The 15,401-nt window shown below is 42.4% G+C and overlaps 1 protein-coding gene and 1 long non-coding RNA gene across 3 annotated transcripts in view; one reads left to right on the forward strand and one right to left on the reverse strand.

Annotated features, from left to right (window-relative positions):
- Positions 1-10,004, forward strand: part of LOC148685019 (uncharacterized) — a 34,841-nt gene extending 24,837 nt beyond the window's left edge. Inside the window, exon 3 of the long non-coding RNA XR_015950991.1 lies at positions 7,180-10,004. This is a non-coding gene — a long non-coding RNA (uncharacterized LOC148685019). The remainder of the gene's footprint in view (positions 1-7,179) is intronic.
- ADGRL2 (adhesion G protein-coupled receptor L2) overlaps positions 1-15,401 on the reverse strand; it is a 548,846-nt gene that overhangs the window by 508,263 nt on the left and 25,182 nt on the right. The window lies entirely within an intron of this gene.

Raw genomic sequence — 15,401 nt, forward strand, 5'->3', positions numbered from 1 at the left:
CATTAATGCAATATTAAAAGAAACATTCTAAAAAGCTATTTCTCATTCTTTTGAAAACCTTCTGGGTTTTTTCATTGTCTGATATTTTTACCCCAGAACCAAGAAATGATCAATAAACAACAGAGAAAAGAATGCTTAAAAGTTATTTGAATTAAGAGATGGGGATTTTGCTGATTGCTAGTACATGATGAATCTCATAATAGATTTCCATAATCATGATGCATTTTCATAAAATGAAAAAGACAGATAGCTCCAAGACTTGCTCATTACAAATGTGCTCTTCATCATTTCACTCATTTTCTTCCTTTCTTTCTTTTTTTTACTACCTGAACAGATTTCTGAGTGATTGCCAGTGATTTATAGGTAGTATCCCAACAGGCCCTGTTACCACCGCAGTATAGCAAGTGTGGTTTCTGCAGAATTGTTATAAACAATGCTGAAACGAGGAAGATGTCATGCAGCAGATACAAATCACAGCCAGTTGCAAACATAACAGGTTTACATTTCTTTGGTGTGAGATGCGAACACATGATAATGGGGTGTGTGTGGGAAATCAGTCACCGTCCTTATTGCAGTGTGTGTGTGTGTGTGTGTGTTGGGCCACTGCCACACTTGTCACAGAGAAACAAGATAGGCATAGAATGTGCTGACACCAGAGCGCAGCAGAAAGGGAAAGGGAAATCAAAGTCGATATGGATTTGCATTCCTACCTGTTGCAGCCCTGCCTTGTCTAAGAATGTGCTGGCAACTCTGTGATCACGTATGGCCATACTGCTAGCTGGTTGCCAGGCTGCCTCTTCCCACTTCCAGTGTTCATGCTACACATCTTGTCTGCATGTGGTTAAACTTTTCTGAACACACAGCAAGATCGGGCCCAGACTACATTTTGGGGTGGTTTTTATGATGTGTGTTTCTCTGTCCCCTTCGACACACTCCTTCCATTAAACATGCTTTCATTATTGACATCATAAGAATACATCCCTTGTATGCTGAAATGGGGTAGCTGGCTTTGACATGAAAGCAGTGACATCGGGGGCGGCGGCGGGGGGGAGTAAGGAGCAGAATAAAAACAGCTGTTATCCACTTGTACTATTCCTCTTCTCCTTCCTTTCCTCTTAAGAACTGCAAGATAATGATGTGGAACAGTGGGTTGCCTCCAGCCATAAGAGCTTTTTCCACAAAACTGAGTTGCCATGTGCTTGAATCATGACTCTTCCCCACAGTCCCTAATGTGCTCATTTTGGCTCCCCTCATGGCTGCTGGTTGTTTAGTGAGGTGATAAATGTGGAGGAGGAAAACCACCTTTGATAGATACTCAATTGGACGTGCGAGTAGGCATGTCTCTGGTAAGTAACCCCCTAATATTAGGAGCGATGGCTGTAGGCTCTTGTTGTGTTCACTGGGAACAAGTAATAGCTGTTCCCCCATATCCAACTAGAGATCACTAGACTGGTCAGAATTAATCAAGGCACATTTAAAACTATTACAGCTGCCTCAAAAGAACTTCGCTTGGGATAACTTCTCTTGGCTAGGGAATACGAAATAGCCACATTCTGACAAAGGAGTCCCGTCAAGAACTTGGGGCTTTAAGGGAAGAGACTGATGTTGTTAGAGAGCCATAGAGGGGGGCTTTATTTGTTTAATTTCCATTCAGCCTTCCCTCATCCCCAGACCGTTCCCAAAGATTTTGCTGCGTTGGCCTGGACTGACAGGCCTAAACTGTATATAACTCCCAGAGGCCTCTGTTCATATTGCTGATGTTGCCAAGTGAGTATAGCACAACTCATCCATATCCCTTCTCCCAGCCAATGATTTATGGGCTCAAGATGGATCAACCAGTGGAGGCCATAACTCCCGTCCCTTTGCAGGAGAGAATGGTCATTTCCTCCTTTTAATGAATTGCAATTGTTAGTGGATAATGCTTAAAATTTTCTCTCTCCCCCCCCCACTCTCTTTTTAGGAGGAAAAAAATCTATTCTAGAAGTGTGCTGAGGGCACATGTAATGAAAAATGCTCAAAACATCAAAAGAGTAATTTTCAAGTAAACTAGCATTTAGCCCATTATCCTGGCTTTGTTTGTGTGGGGCAGGGAAGCATATCCCCTTGGGGCTACAGAACTAGAAATCCCATGAAAACAGACTCTTTCATGGAAACCTCTCGGTTTGATTATAAGGCAGAAAGAAAAGGTAGTCCTATGACACATTTGCACTTCTCTTTATGGCCCTCTATGGAATGTACAGGTGCCAAAGCTTTAAAAAAAAATTGGAAAAAAATTCAGTGAGCAATTTCATTTGAATTCTATGAAAGGTCATGGACTGATGCTGATTTATGGGAATTGTCTTGCTCAGCACTAATACTTGGGAGTCTCCCTTAATACTTGACTCCCGAATGCTGCCAAAGATTTTATCCAACACATCTGTTTGTTTCTAGGAGGCTGTGAAACTGAAGAGCTCCGGGGCAAGGCACAATGGAAAATATTAAAGGATTGATGAGGCAAGCACTGATGAGCATTGATTTCCCTGTGGATATGGATATATAGGGCCAGTCCAAGACATTTTGCTGCCCGAGATGGACCAGATAATGGTGCCTGGCTGCTGCTTGCTCCATCACTGCTGTCTCCTCCCCGTTGATGCAGCTGGTATCTGTATCTGTACCTGCAGTGACTATGGCTTCCTCCTCCTCCTCCTCTTTCTTTTCCTTCTCCTCCATACCCAATGGGGCAGCCATTGCATCCCACAGTGCCTCATTTTGCTGAGGGTGAAGGCCGCAGAGAGCCATAGGTAGGGAATGGGTGATAATAATAATAATAATAATAATAATAATAATAATAATAATAATAATATATTATTTATACCCCACCCATCTGGCTGGGTTTCCCCAGCCACTCTGGGCGGCTTCCAACCGAATATTAAAAACAGTACAGCATCTGCTGGTTTCATTTCTCTCAGCTTCTCATTTTCTCCCCAGTCTTAAATTCAGTTCTCCACAGTTGCATCCCAGTTTGCATTAAAAAATAAAAACAAACTTCTAATGAACGTCAGTAGCATTTTTTTGTGGATTTCTCCCAACGTACACATACTTACATGCAATTTTGTGCTTAATATAAGTGCTCTTTTTGTTACAGTATTCATTAATGCAAAGTACTGCCATGTTATTTCTCCTCTCTTTCTTTTTTGCTGCCCATGGCTGCCACTTTGTGCTGCCAGCCACGGCACTTTCATCAAGATATGAGTACCAAAAAGCACTGCTGGTTGGCTTCCCCCTATTGCCCCCACAAGCTGGCACCCCTGTCACAAACTCTATGCAGCAGTTTTAAAATGTAAGATTTTCAATAAATAAATAAATGCAGCTACCATCTTGTCTTCACAGGGGCGGAGGAAGGGGGTGCGGTGGGGCTGGGCGGCCCTCACCGTGGGGCCTGCAGCATGCCCAAGCCATGCGTCTCTCCTGGGAGTGACACGGTGGCTTGAGCGCCCGCATGCTCCGCGCTGCCCCCAATGGCCCACTTGCTGCTTCCCCCTCAGCTCTAGGGTGGCTGAGTGGGAGGAGGCAGGCAGACTCCTCAGAGGCCCCACAGAGCATCTTGCCCTGGTTGGCCCCGCCCCTGGGCGCAGGGTATGCGCGCCACACCAGGCACCCAATCGGCTTGCTCCGCCGCTGTGTCTTCATATTCCATCTGTCAATTAATGCATGATGCAAACTATTATGCGGGATGGGCCGTACCTCAGTGGTAGAGTATCTTCTTTGCATGCATCTCAGGTTCAATCCCCACCGTCTCTAGGATGGGCCGGGAAGATCATTTTCTGGGGAGTCACTGCCAGTCAATGTAGGCATTAATGTGCTAAATGGGCCAATGGTATAACTTGGTATATGACAACTTCCTATGTACTTATGGGGTCTATATTTAAAAAATAGCCTTCAAAATAATTTAAACCCTTCCACCATCCCCGTATAACATCCCATTTGTTTGTCACTGGGAAGGCATTCAATGGTTGCTGCACACTGGCATCTCAATAGGGGCCACCTCAAGTTCCCTGCGCAAGTCCATTTAAATGAATTAAATGGTGCACAAATAGCAACAAAAGTGTTATTCCCTGTGTTACCCTTCTGTGCTAGACATTATTTCATTTATTACCTACACTTTTGGAACTCCCTGCCCATTAATATTACTCATTTGTTTTGGTGCCTGCTAAAAAAAAAGCATTTATTCCAGCAAGTCTACCCATGTAATTGTGTCGCCTGATTTTACTAGGTATAAGTGTTTTAAAGCGGCTTATTTCATATTATATTTTAACCTTTTAAAAATATGTGACTAGTTTTTAAAGTTTGTTTTATTAGCATTTTAAATCAATATGTTAGACTTTTAAAGTGCTTAGAGGTCTTTTGTTCCAGTATACAGAATGTTAAATAAATAAATGAAATAATTTATGTTTCTATCTTACTCTTAATTTATGAAGCTCAGAGCATCTTAGAGTCTGTTTCCAATGGCCTCCCAGACAGTCACTGATCAGGTCCACAACTCATTAGTTTCACCATTCCTTTAGGATTAGGAGCTGCAAGACCAATCAGAGATTGACAAAATGCTTCTTAGAAGGTATCTGAAATAATAGGTATGTTGTAGGGAAGCTGGAGTAAATCTTCAACTGCAAATCTACATCTGGGATGTTTAATAGCTACTATCAAAACCAAAGATGGCATTCACTGGAAACTGGGATTTGCTCTGAAATACCAATTTAATATAGATAATTCTTTGTGATTTCTGGGGGGGATTTAATCAAAGTATTATCAGCCGAGCTTTGTTAGCATTAATTGGGTCTTCTGGAATTTGGGAGTATATGTTGGTGCAAATAAATGAGCTTTGCCTACAGAAAATCCTTAAAGGAGTAAGGTTATTATTGGATGGCCAATGACGAACATATGCTCAGCCCAAATAGTATTAGACTTAGTGATAAAATATTCTACAATAGTTTGATAAGGAAATATTAAAATTCTTTGAAACCTGTCGTGTTCTTTGTGAGTTGTGGCTAAGGTCCAGAAATATGGCTTTTATGATTGGCATTATGTTTTTATGCTGCCTTATTGCTTAGTTGTGCTGTATTTTTTATTGTCAGGTGGGGTTTGTGTTTGTTAGAGATTATAATTTTTTTTGTAAAGGAAGTTCCCTAAAAAGGGAACTGAGAATGTGTTAAATAGTTCCTTAAAGAGCAGCATATCCATTTTAAACACACTAATGACAATTGTAATAAACGCTTCTTGATTTCAGTGCACTGTGACTCAATTAAGTCTATGACTATGATCCAGCTTTCTAAAAGGGGTAAATGGTGGCAGTGAAGAAACAGGAAACCAAATCACAAAAATGGGGAAAGGGAAATGTCTTGACCATAGGAGAGAGGGATGCTCTTTGAGACATAGGGAGAAGTTTGAGAGAAAACATGGAGGGAGAGTGGGGGCTGATAATATATGGGTTGTGCATAATAGGAGGAGATATAAGGGAGAAGATGTTTTAGTCTGAGCAGAGAGATTGAGATTGCAGGGTTGACCCCTGGAGTCCCTTCAAATTCTACAGCTCTATGATTCTGTAAGTGTGCTAGAACTCCACTTAGTAGTAGTAATACTACTATTTGTACCCCACCCATCTGACTGGGTTGCCCCACCCACTCTGGACAGCTTCCAGCATAGTGTATTTGGTAGGTAGGTAAAGGTAAAGGACCCCGGGACGGTTAAGTCCATTCAAAGGTGACTATGGAGTTGCGGCGCTCATCTCGCTTTCAGGGAGCTGGTGTTTGTCCACAGACAGCTTTCCAGGTCATGTGGCCAGCATGACTAAACCACTTCTGGAGCAATGGAACACCGTGACGGAAACTGGAGTGCACAGAAACACTGTTTACCTTCCCGCCACAGTGGTAGCTATTTATCTACTTGTACTGGCGTGCTTTCGAACTGCTAGGTTGGCAGGAGCTGGGACAGAGAAACGGGTGCTCACCCTGTTACGGGGATCCAAACCACTAACCTTCTGATTGGCAAGCCCAAGAGGCTCAGTGTATTTCATAGTGTCTTTGGTATGAAGATTGTGACGGATACGTTTCATATTTGCCATGTCTGGCTCATGTAGGTTTATGGGAGCACTCCAAAACAACTATCTATTTGCAGAGTGTTGTCTCCAAAGGATGGGCAAAGCACAGATTGCACAAAAGCAATTCATACGGCTTCATATTTTATTTTGCTTTAAATACAACTAACCAAATTCCGCTTGTCTTGCATCCCACTCCTAGAATTAGCTCACCAGATAGAACACTGAGGATATTGTGACAGTCATTTAGTTGTAGAGGAAAGTGATATTACTTTTTTATTTTTTTAAAAGGACAACACAATTTAAAAGATACTGCTCAGAGAGAGGAGGGGGAAACATTCATAGTTAATAAAACAAAATACTATTGCTAAACCTACAGAGTGTTCCATAGAATGGTTGGCATCGTTGAAAATCTTCCAAAGGCTTTTGTCTGGAAGCATTGCTGAAAAGATCAATTTTAAATAGCTCTGGCTGTAAACAAGGCAACCACTGTTTCTTTTTCAAGAGAAAACCCTTCTGTATATTATCATTATTTCAAGGCTTCAGCAAACAGGTTGCTTAAAAATATATATCCATGTTCAGTCATAAAATGCAGGTTGCAAACGCAATAACATTTTTTATGTGAAAATGATTGCGCTAACTTCAGCTATTTCACTGCACAATATGCTTTTATGAATGATTTTACTATTAGAATCACTGTCACCAATAAAATAGACTAGCACATTAGCTTTATAAAGAAAATTAAGGTGATTTTTCTTTTAATAGCAATCGTCAGGAAGAGGGGCACCAAATAGAATGCCAAAAAAGCAACCCTGTTCTGATTTAATAATATCAGTTTCCATAAATTTTTATACATATTTCCCCCCCCCCCTTTCCCTCAGATTCTGGTCATGTGCCAAAGGATAATTTCCACAGCACCAGTTGTGTTCCATAAAAAAATGGTAAAAATCAATTAGAGTCATATATTCTTGAAGAGCACCTAAATATATGGAAATGTTATTAAGTTAAAGCCTATTTTGTTGTTTCTGGCAATGCTTCTCCAAATTGTGTCCAAACCACTTTGTTTCACTGCAGAATAAAGGAAGCTATGTGTTTTCTTTTCTTGGCAGGTTAGGGTAGAACTAATACAGAGAGGAACTGCCTTGTACAGCATGGGGTGCTGCGGAAGCTGGTTAACCAATGACATCACCCCCACCACAAAGGCCAGTCTCCAGGCTTTGGAAATCAGAACAAGCTGCTGTCCAGTCACGGGTGCCATTGACTGAAAGATATATACTGTTAACAGAGCAGGGGGTGGGGGGAGAAGGTATGTAATTCCATAATGAAATTTCACCTAGGAGCTTATACACACTGCATGCAAGTTAATGCACTGCTGAACAATACAGCTCAATAATACTTTGCTATTGAGTATATCTCTGGTCCCACGGATATTAATGTGCATATATATATTTTATTTAAAAATACAACCCTGGGTATAATTTCAGATAAGATCTCATGTAAATAACCATTTTTGCATTGTGAGAATGTGTATCCAGTGAACATAGGAGACAGTCTCCTTATGAAGAACTGGGCAGCACAGTTTCTAAGAGTGAGTTAAATGGTAGTGCTGGTTACAGAGACTCTGTTCTGTTGCAAGTACTGAGGCAAGACAAGGCGACCATGGACAGCTCCCTGCCCAACTCAGATTGGCCACTTCATGAGAGCATGGTTTGTAAACCCTCTCAGTTGTTGCTTCAGCCACAGTCAGCTAAAGCTCTGTCTTGATAGCTATCTCCACCTTCACTGAGAGGTGTCTCTTCATTTAAAAGGACCCAGTTAGTGGAGTAGGACAGCTGGAAAAAATCACATCTGGCAACCAATGAGCCCCTTTGGTTTCAGATAGTACATGGGTAAGGTAAAGGTAAAGGGACCCCTGACCATTAGGTCCAGTCATGACTGACTCTGGGGTTACGGCGCTGATCTTGCTTTACTGGCCGAGGGAGCCAGCGTACAGCTTCCGGGTCATGTGGCCAGCATGACTAAGCTGCTTCTGGCGAACCAGAGCAGCGCACGGAAACGCCGTTTACCTTCCCGCCAGAGCGGTACCTATTTATCTACTTGCACTTTGTGCTTTCGAACTGCTAGGTTGGCAGGAGCAGGGACCGAGCAATAGGAGCTCACCCCGTCACAGGGATTCGAACCGCCAACCTTCTGATCGGCACGCCCTAGGCTCTGTGGTTTAACCCACAGTGCCACCCGCATCCCTTTTAGTACATGGGTAGACGAGTCTAAAAAGCTTGGAGCACACATTTTCTCTGTCCTCTAGCGGCTATGGTGGCTCATTTCCCAGATGTATTTAACATTAACTCTGGAAGTGTATACTTGATTCTGACCAAACTAAGCCTCCTAGAGCACAATATACATCCAGAAGCTTAGTTCGGTCAGAATTGAGTATACATTTCCAGAGCTAACACTAAATACTTTACTTCTGGTAAATGACCCACCAACTGCTAGAGGGCCATGGAAATTTGTGTTCCAGACTTTTTAGGTTCACCTACTCATGTTCTATCTGAAACCCAAGGGGCACATGGGTTGCCAGATGTGAAATATATTGACATTATTTTCAGCTCTCCTACCCCAGTTATTTATTCTAATGAGGTGGAAGATCTGGTTGCGCCAGGCTTTTGAGCTGGTGTTCTGTAAGGAGGGCAATACAGCGTCCTCAGGCCAGAAGGATACTGGCCCCATGGACTCTTCTTGTGGAAGTGCTTCCTCTTTGTTGGGTGCTTCTGGGAGTGGCCCTGAATCTCTGGGCTCATCTCCTGAAGGAGAGTTTGACCTTAGGATCACAACTGGCTAAGCTGCAATGTATGCAGTGCAGTGAAGGAAACTTCAACACGGGCATAGCTTATCCTATCTTCAGGCAGACCCTTAATTTCCCCTGATGACAGAGGTTGTACAGTCATAAAAGTTAATGCTTGCACTTTTTCTAAGTGCTCGAAGTTCCTTATGTAAGTGTTCATTACAGGAACACAATAATAGGGTAGTCCAGTATTTATGACCCCCATATTATAGGTGGGGCGTGAGACTGAGAAATAACGGCTTGAATAAGGTCACCAAATGAGATTATGGTTGAATTGACATTTGAATAATGGATCCTAGGCTCATAGGTGATGCTTTTTATAACTATACTTCACCAGGTTTGAGGTCTGATTCATGGGCACTTGGAAACAGGGCACCTGGGAGCTGTTCAATATGCAAAGGATCTGTGTTTTCTACTAAATTTTCAAGAAAAACAAACAAACCCTGTGCCTCTAGATAAGGAAGTCATAGACTCAGTTCAGAAATCATGCCAAATCATGGCTTGTGATTCGTATATTTTGCATCACAAAACATTTTTGAACTTCAAAATGTATTCCAAAATGTATATCATGGTTTAAAACTATTTGCTTTCATTCCATTTCTTTCCTCTCAGTAATCAGCTTCAAAAAAATCATTCCTTCTCCATAGTGCAGAAGCACAGCATGGAGGGCCAGCAATGGCCAGCAGTGGCCATATCTATAGTCGAGCAATTCAGATATCATGCCAAACCATAATTAGCAAAAACAAATGATGGTTTGTAAACCCTCTTCAAACCATGGTTTCTGATTCTGGTTTGCTGGCTGCACACAAACCATGATTTGGCTGTGAGTCCTAGAAGACCTTCTCCCTGCCTTGTATGCCATGTTTTCCACTTGGCCTGGGAAGGTGGGGCTCTGACTGACTCCAGCTACAAAACCTGAGGCTGCCGAAGAAGCCAGAGACCATCCTGGCTCTTAGACCCAGGTCATCAAGCCTAAGCTTTCAGAACTGCTAGCTGTCAAGAACCACCATGGGCAAGACTGGCAGCAGCCGCAGCAGGCATGTTCGATACTTATGATAATATTTCATTCTCTTGCTAATTATGCTGTTTTAAATGTGCATTTGATATTTGACTTCATTTAGTAATGTTTTCTTTTTGAATGTTTTAGATATATATATATATATATATATATATATATATATATATATATATATATATCCAGTTAACTTTGCTACATTAAATGCGCATTCTGTAGCTGACCTCCTTTACAACGTTTTATTTTGATTTTTTTAAGATAATGTTTTAGTTTCCTGTTAATTATATTGCTTTGAATGTATACTTTATATCGAACTTCTTCAGTAATGGTTTATACTGGATTGTGTTATTCAATGTAAACCACTTTGAGGTTTCCCCCCCCTTAAAAATATAAAGTGGTATAGAAAGGAAATGAATAATAATAGATAAAATGAAATAAAAACTGTTTATCAGTTCAGACATCACACCAAGCCATAGTTAAGGTTTAGTGTGAGTCAGCTCAAAGTTTCTTTTTCTGATTGCTTTTGAAGTGTAGTGAACTCTTGTGAAATATGGAGAACCAAAAGTGCAGAAACCTTGGAAAGAAGGAAGAAGACAAGAAGGAGAATTTGTATGGAGATCATTAGTGTGAAGCATACCTGTGAACTCAATGATAGAGCAACCAAAATAATGTATCTGCTATTGCATAGGCCCTGCCCATTTCAATGGGCACTGCATAGACGCCATATGTTCACAATGCAGAGTCTAGCTCTGAGAATGCACCAATTACCTCATCACACCTCTCTCTAAGCCTTTGGTATAGTTTGGCAATGTGTTTGCATCAATATGGCTTAATACCTAGAGATGCTTTCGTGTGCATGGACAAGAAAGCACATGGACTTCCTTGTGCAGAAGCTGCTCAATAGGAAAATGGCGTTTGCTGCATTGTTTTAAGGCAACTAACCCACCTGCCCTTCGTTGGGAGTAAGTCCCAGTGAACATAATAGGGTTTACATCCAACTAAAGATACTTTAGTTGGTGGCCACAGACCCTCGGGCTTGCCCATCAGAAGGTCAGCAGTTCGAATCCCCGCGATGGGGTGAGCTTCCACTGCTCGGTCCCAGCTCCTGCCAACCTAGCAGTTCGAAAGCACGTCAAAGTGCAAGTAGATAAATAGGTACTGCTACAGCGGAAAGTTAAACAGCATTTCCGTGCACTGCTCTGGTTCGCCAGAAGTGGCTTTGTCATGCTGGCCACATGACCTGGAAGCTGTACTCCGGCTCCCTCGGCCAATAATGTGAGATGAGCGCCGCAACCCCAGAGTCGGTCACGACTGGACCTAATGGTCAGGGGTCCCTTTACCTTTAAAGATACTTAGAACTCGGCAATGCATGAATGCTTTCTTTATACACTTAGTGTATGGAGGATATAAATCAGGGGAAGCCCTACCATTAGGTAGAGTGTGGCAAGTGCCCCAGGTGGCAGATGCTCAGTGGCAGCAACAGCCACCCTGTGGTGATCTTCCCGATCCCCCAGACATTCACCTCTACTGCCACACGGCCCCAGGACCTTCTTATATAGGGCCCAGATGTGGTGGGTGGTGTTATTCCATCACCAATGTTAAAGTAAGACTCAGTTGTCAGTCTAGTTGGCTTATAGCAGGGGAGATGGAAGAGCTGTCCATTTTGTCCTTCACTACAGGCAACAAAGCACCTTGGGTTAGCCCTGATTAAAATGTAATATCAGGGCAACACCCACAGACGTCATTGGATTACATAATTACTTTCTGCTGAAGGAGATGAAAAGAAAAATCCACTGACCATCAATCTAGCAATAAATAAGTTATGATCTGAAAGTTTATACTGCAACAAGCATTAACGTTGTTTGAAAGTCCCTGGCATCTTCTTCGGGGTCCTCTTGCCTATTTATTTATTTATTTTATTTTGCAATGCCTAAAATTAGTGTTTCAGTATAAATGGCAACATCTATGCAAATTTTACATTAAATAATTCATACCCTCCAGGCTTCCTTGCTTTGCAGAACGCATTGCCAAATCAGAAGGCAAACCTTTAATTTACTGTCTTTCTGCACTGGTCATGTGCTTGTGTGTTTGTGTGTGCACATGCATTTCTACAAGTGCGATTGATCGCCCTTGGCATGCTCCAAATATATTTTGAAATAACTGTACGTTAATTCTATTAGAGAGAGAACAATAAAACAAGAGTCTTTGGCGTTAGTTCTATCTATCACGGGATTGCTGACACTGTCAACTGTAATTCCAGTGACTTTTGCTCTTAGTAGCAATAAAGCTATTTCTTCAGATTATTCTATCCTGCCCTCAGGGGCACTTATCCTGAAGTATAACCCTTTTCTCACACATGCTACTACCAACAAAGTCTCCACAGCAATTACGTATCTTCTTCCCTACCAGTAGCAATGTCGCGGGCTGAAATGCTTCTTTCAAAGAGTCCGGATGAGCACGCCAGTGTTTTATTCCATCAAACCTCTGACCTTGCCAAGAGTTCTAATGTGTCCCCTCGCTGCTTTTGAAATCTTGTTCAGCTAAAACTCCAAAAGGACGTAAGAAATCTTAAAGCCAGTGTTCCATTGGAAGAAGAAAGGCTTTATTTACATGCACAGATATGCCATTATCTTACTTAGCATCCAATCCTAGCACTGTTTTCAAAAAGCACACCGGCGTAAGACATTAAGGCAGGACTGCTGAACTACTGGCGTCCTCCCTTAAGTCCCCATTTCAGCCTGCTGATGGGTGCCATGTGCCACAGGTCAGGTGGCACTAAAGGTGCACCAAATACTAATATTGTTTGAAAGTCTTCAGGATTCTTATTTTATTTTATTTTATTTTTGTACATTCTACATTCAGTTCCAGACATGGGGTGGATAGCTAAACATTGGCAATTTCTGTTCCCCTTTATCTTTTCACTGGAATTCTCTGACATCGCTAGTTGTGATAACTTTGTTGAATTGAGCAAAGTGGCCAAAATGTAAGGTTGCCATATTCTGCACATGGGTTTTTTTTGGGGGGGGAGTTGTTGAGCTTTTTTTGGGAACATCCCCCTCCCCAATTATGTTTTGGGGTTTTAAAAGCATTTTTATTTTATTTTTTTTAAAAAAACACACCAAACCCCTTCTTGCCATACATCTGGTTTTTTCCAGACATTTTGCCAATTCAGCAAAAATCTGCCCAGGTGCCATTTTGACAGCCTGATTCCCAGACACGTCCGGAAAACCTGGATGTATGGCAGCCCTACAAAATGGTTGTCTTGAAGCTCCACACATGCACACTGTGATGTGAAGCTCTCTATATGGAGTCTTTCAACCTGGAAGCACTCCTGACTATGCTTTGGAAAGAACAAAATGTTAGAAAAGCTATATTTGTGCTCACACTGCCGCAGGGGCCTTCGCACGAAGGTTTCCCATCCAGCAGCACTTCCTGGAGTGACCACGCAATGGCTTAAAAAAATTATGAGATCTCACTGAATTGTGCCCCTTGTGATTAGAAATATATGCGTCTCAATTAGTAGAGCAGATTAATTACAGGAATATAAATTCTCCTACTAATTAAAATGAATACCCATAAAAACGCTATTGCTGACCCCAATAAAAACATATTGCAGAGTATGTAGAAAGGTATGTATCCCTTGCAGGGTTTCTTCAAAGTGAACCACAGTTTGCACCAACGTTGCAGTTAATCATTATTAACCAGTGCTGGGATGTTATAATGCAAAAAAAAAATGATGGGTGCTGTTGGAAAAAAAAAATAATGGTACAGTTTTAGGTGATGGGGTGAGGTGGGGGAACAAGCTTTGTGCTATCATTTTTATATCATTACTTCATTTTTGCTTGATGATGCAAAGCCATAATTCTATCATTTAATATTCTATAGGCAACATTTAAAAATAAATAAATAAATCTCTAAACCAAAAGTGTTAACCCATTTGAGTTAGTGGCTGAGATCATTTCAGATTAAATTTTGGTCATGGAATCCTCTGCGAGAGCTTGCATTCCCTGCCAAAGACACATTTGTTAACTTTAAATGCCAAAAAAAAGCAGAACATTAGATCATCGAAGAATTTTACTTCACAAATAGATGTTTTGATACAACATCTGATCGTGCAGTACTGACTACGTATGGCAGATTCCATTTATCATGTAGCTGAATTAAAACTAGATTTCACTTGCGATCTGATTACCATCTCTGGCTACAGTCCTTGAAGTATGGAATTTAACAATACAACAAGGAGTGTGTGTCTCCCCCCCCATCTCTTAGCATGCCTTAGTTCAGGGGTCCCCAGACTACGGCCCGGGGGCTGGATGCGGCCCAATTGGCCTGCCAATCCGGCCCGCGACGACCCCCGCCGCCCGCTCTTATGGCGCGCAGCGCGGCAGCGCTCTTCTGGGTCGGGAAAAAAGCGCCGAAAATCCTTTGTGCGCATGCGTATGGGCCTCTCCCGACCCGGAAGAGGTCATTTCTGGTGCACTCCCCCGCCCGCCGGCCCGCACAGGCGCGCGCTCCCCCGTCCTCTGGCCCACCGCGCGATCGGCGCGGTGGGAACCGGCCCAAACGCCGGTAAGTCTGGGGACCCCTGCCTTAGTTATAGCTTCACATTCTTTTTACGTTTTTCATTTATGGTGAAAATGCAACAATTAAAATAAAATAAAAACAATGGTTACGATTATTTTTAAAATGTCTTAAAGAATACCCTAGGGATTAATTTGGAATGAAAATGATAAATTTCTATAGGAACACCCAAAGCAGGCTTGCATTAATACATTTTTTTATGTCTAGAAGGCCACACAACATTTCCCCAGCATATGTGACAGCATAGACCACCCCCCGAACAAAGGTGGTGGTGGTGGTGGTGGTGGTGGTTGTTGTTGTTGTTATTATTATCATTATCCCACCCATCTGGCTGGGTTTCCCCAGCCACTCTGGGCGACTTCCAACTGAATATTAAAAACAATACCACATCAAACATTAAAAACTTCCCTAAACAGGGCCACCTTCACTTGTCTTTTAAAAGTAAAATAGTTGCTTATTGCCTTGACATCTGCTGGGAGGGCGTTCCACAGGGCAGGTGCCACTACCAAGAAGGCCCTCTGCCTGGTTCCCTGTTACCTCACATCTCGCAGTGAGGGAACCGCCAGAAGGCCCTCGGCACTGGAGCTCAGTGTCCAGGCTGGACGATGGGGGTGGAGACGCTCCTTCAGGTATACAGGACCGAGGCCATTTAGGGCTTTAAAGTTCAGCACCAACACTTTGAATTGTGCTCGGAAACATACAGGGAGCCAATGAAGATCTTTCGGTGTTATATGGTCTCGGTGGCCACTCCCAGTGACCAGTCTAGCTGCCACATTCTGGATTAATTGCAGTTTCCGAGTTACCTTCAAAGGTAGCCCCACATAGAGCGCATTGCAGTACGTAGTTCAAGCGGGAGATAACTAGAGCATGCACCACTCTGGCGAGACAGTCTG

The sequence above is a fragment of the Zootoca vivipara genome, chromosome 7, assembly GCF_965207765.1.
Source record: "Zootoca vivipara chromosome 7, rZooViv2.hap1.1, whole genome shotgun sequence".
NCBI classification, from domain to species: Eukaryota; Metazoa; Chordata; class Lepidosauria; order Squamata; family Lacertidae; genus Zootoca; species Zootoca vivipara.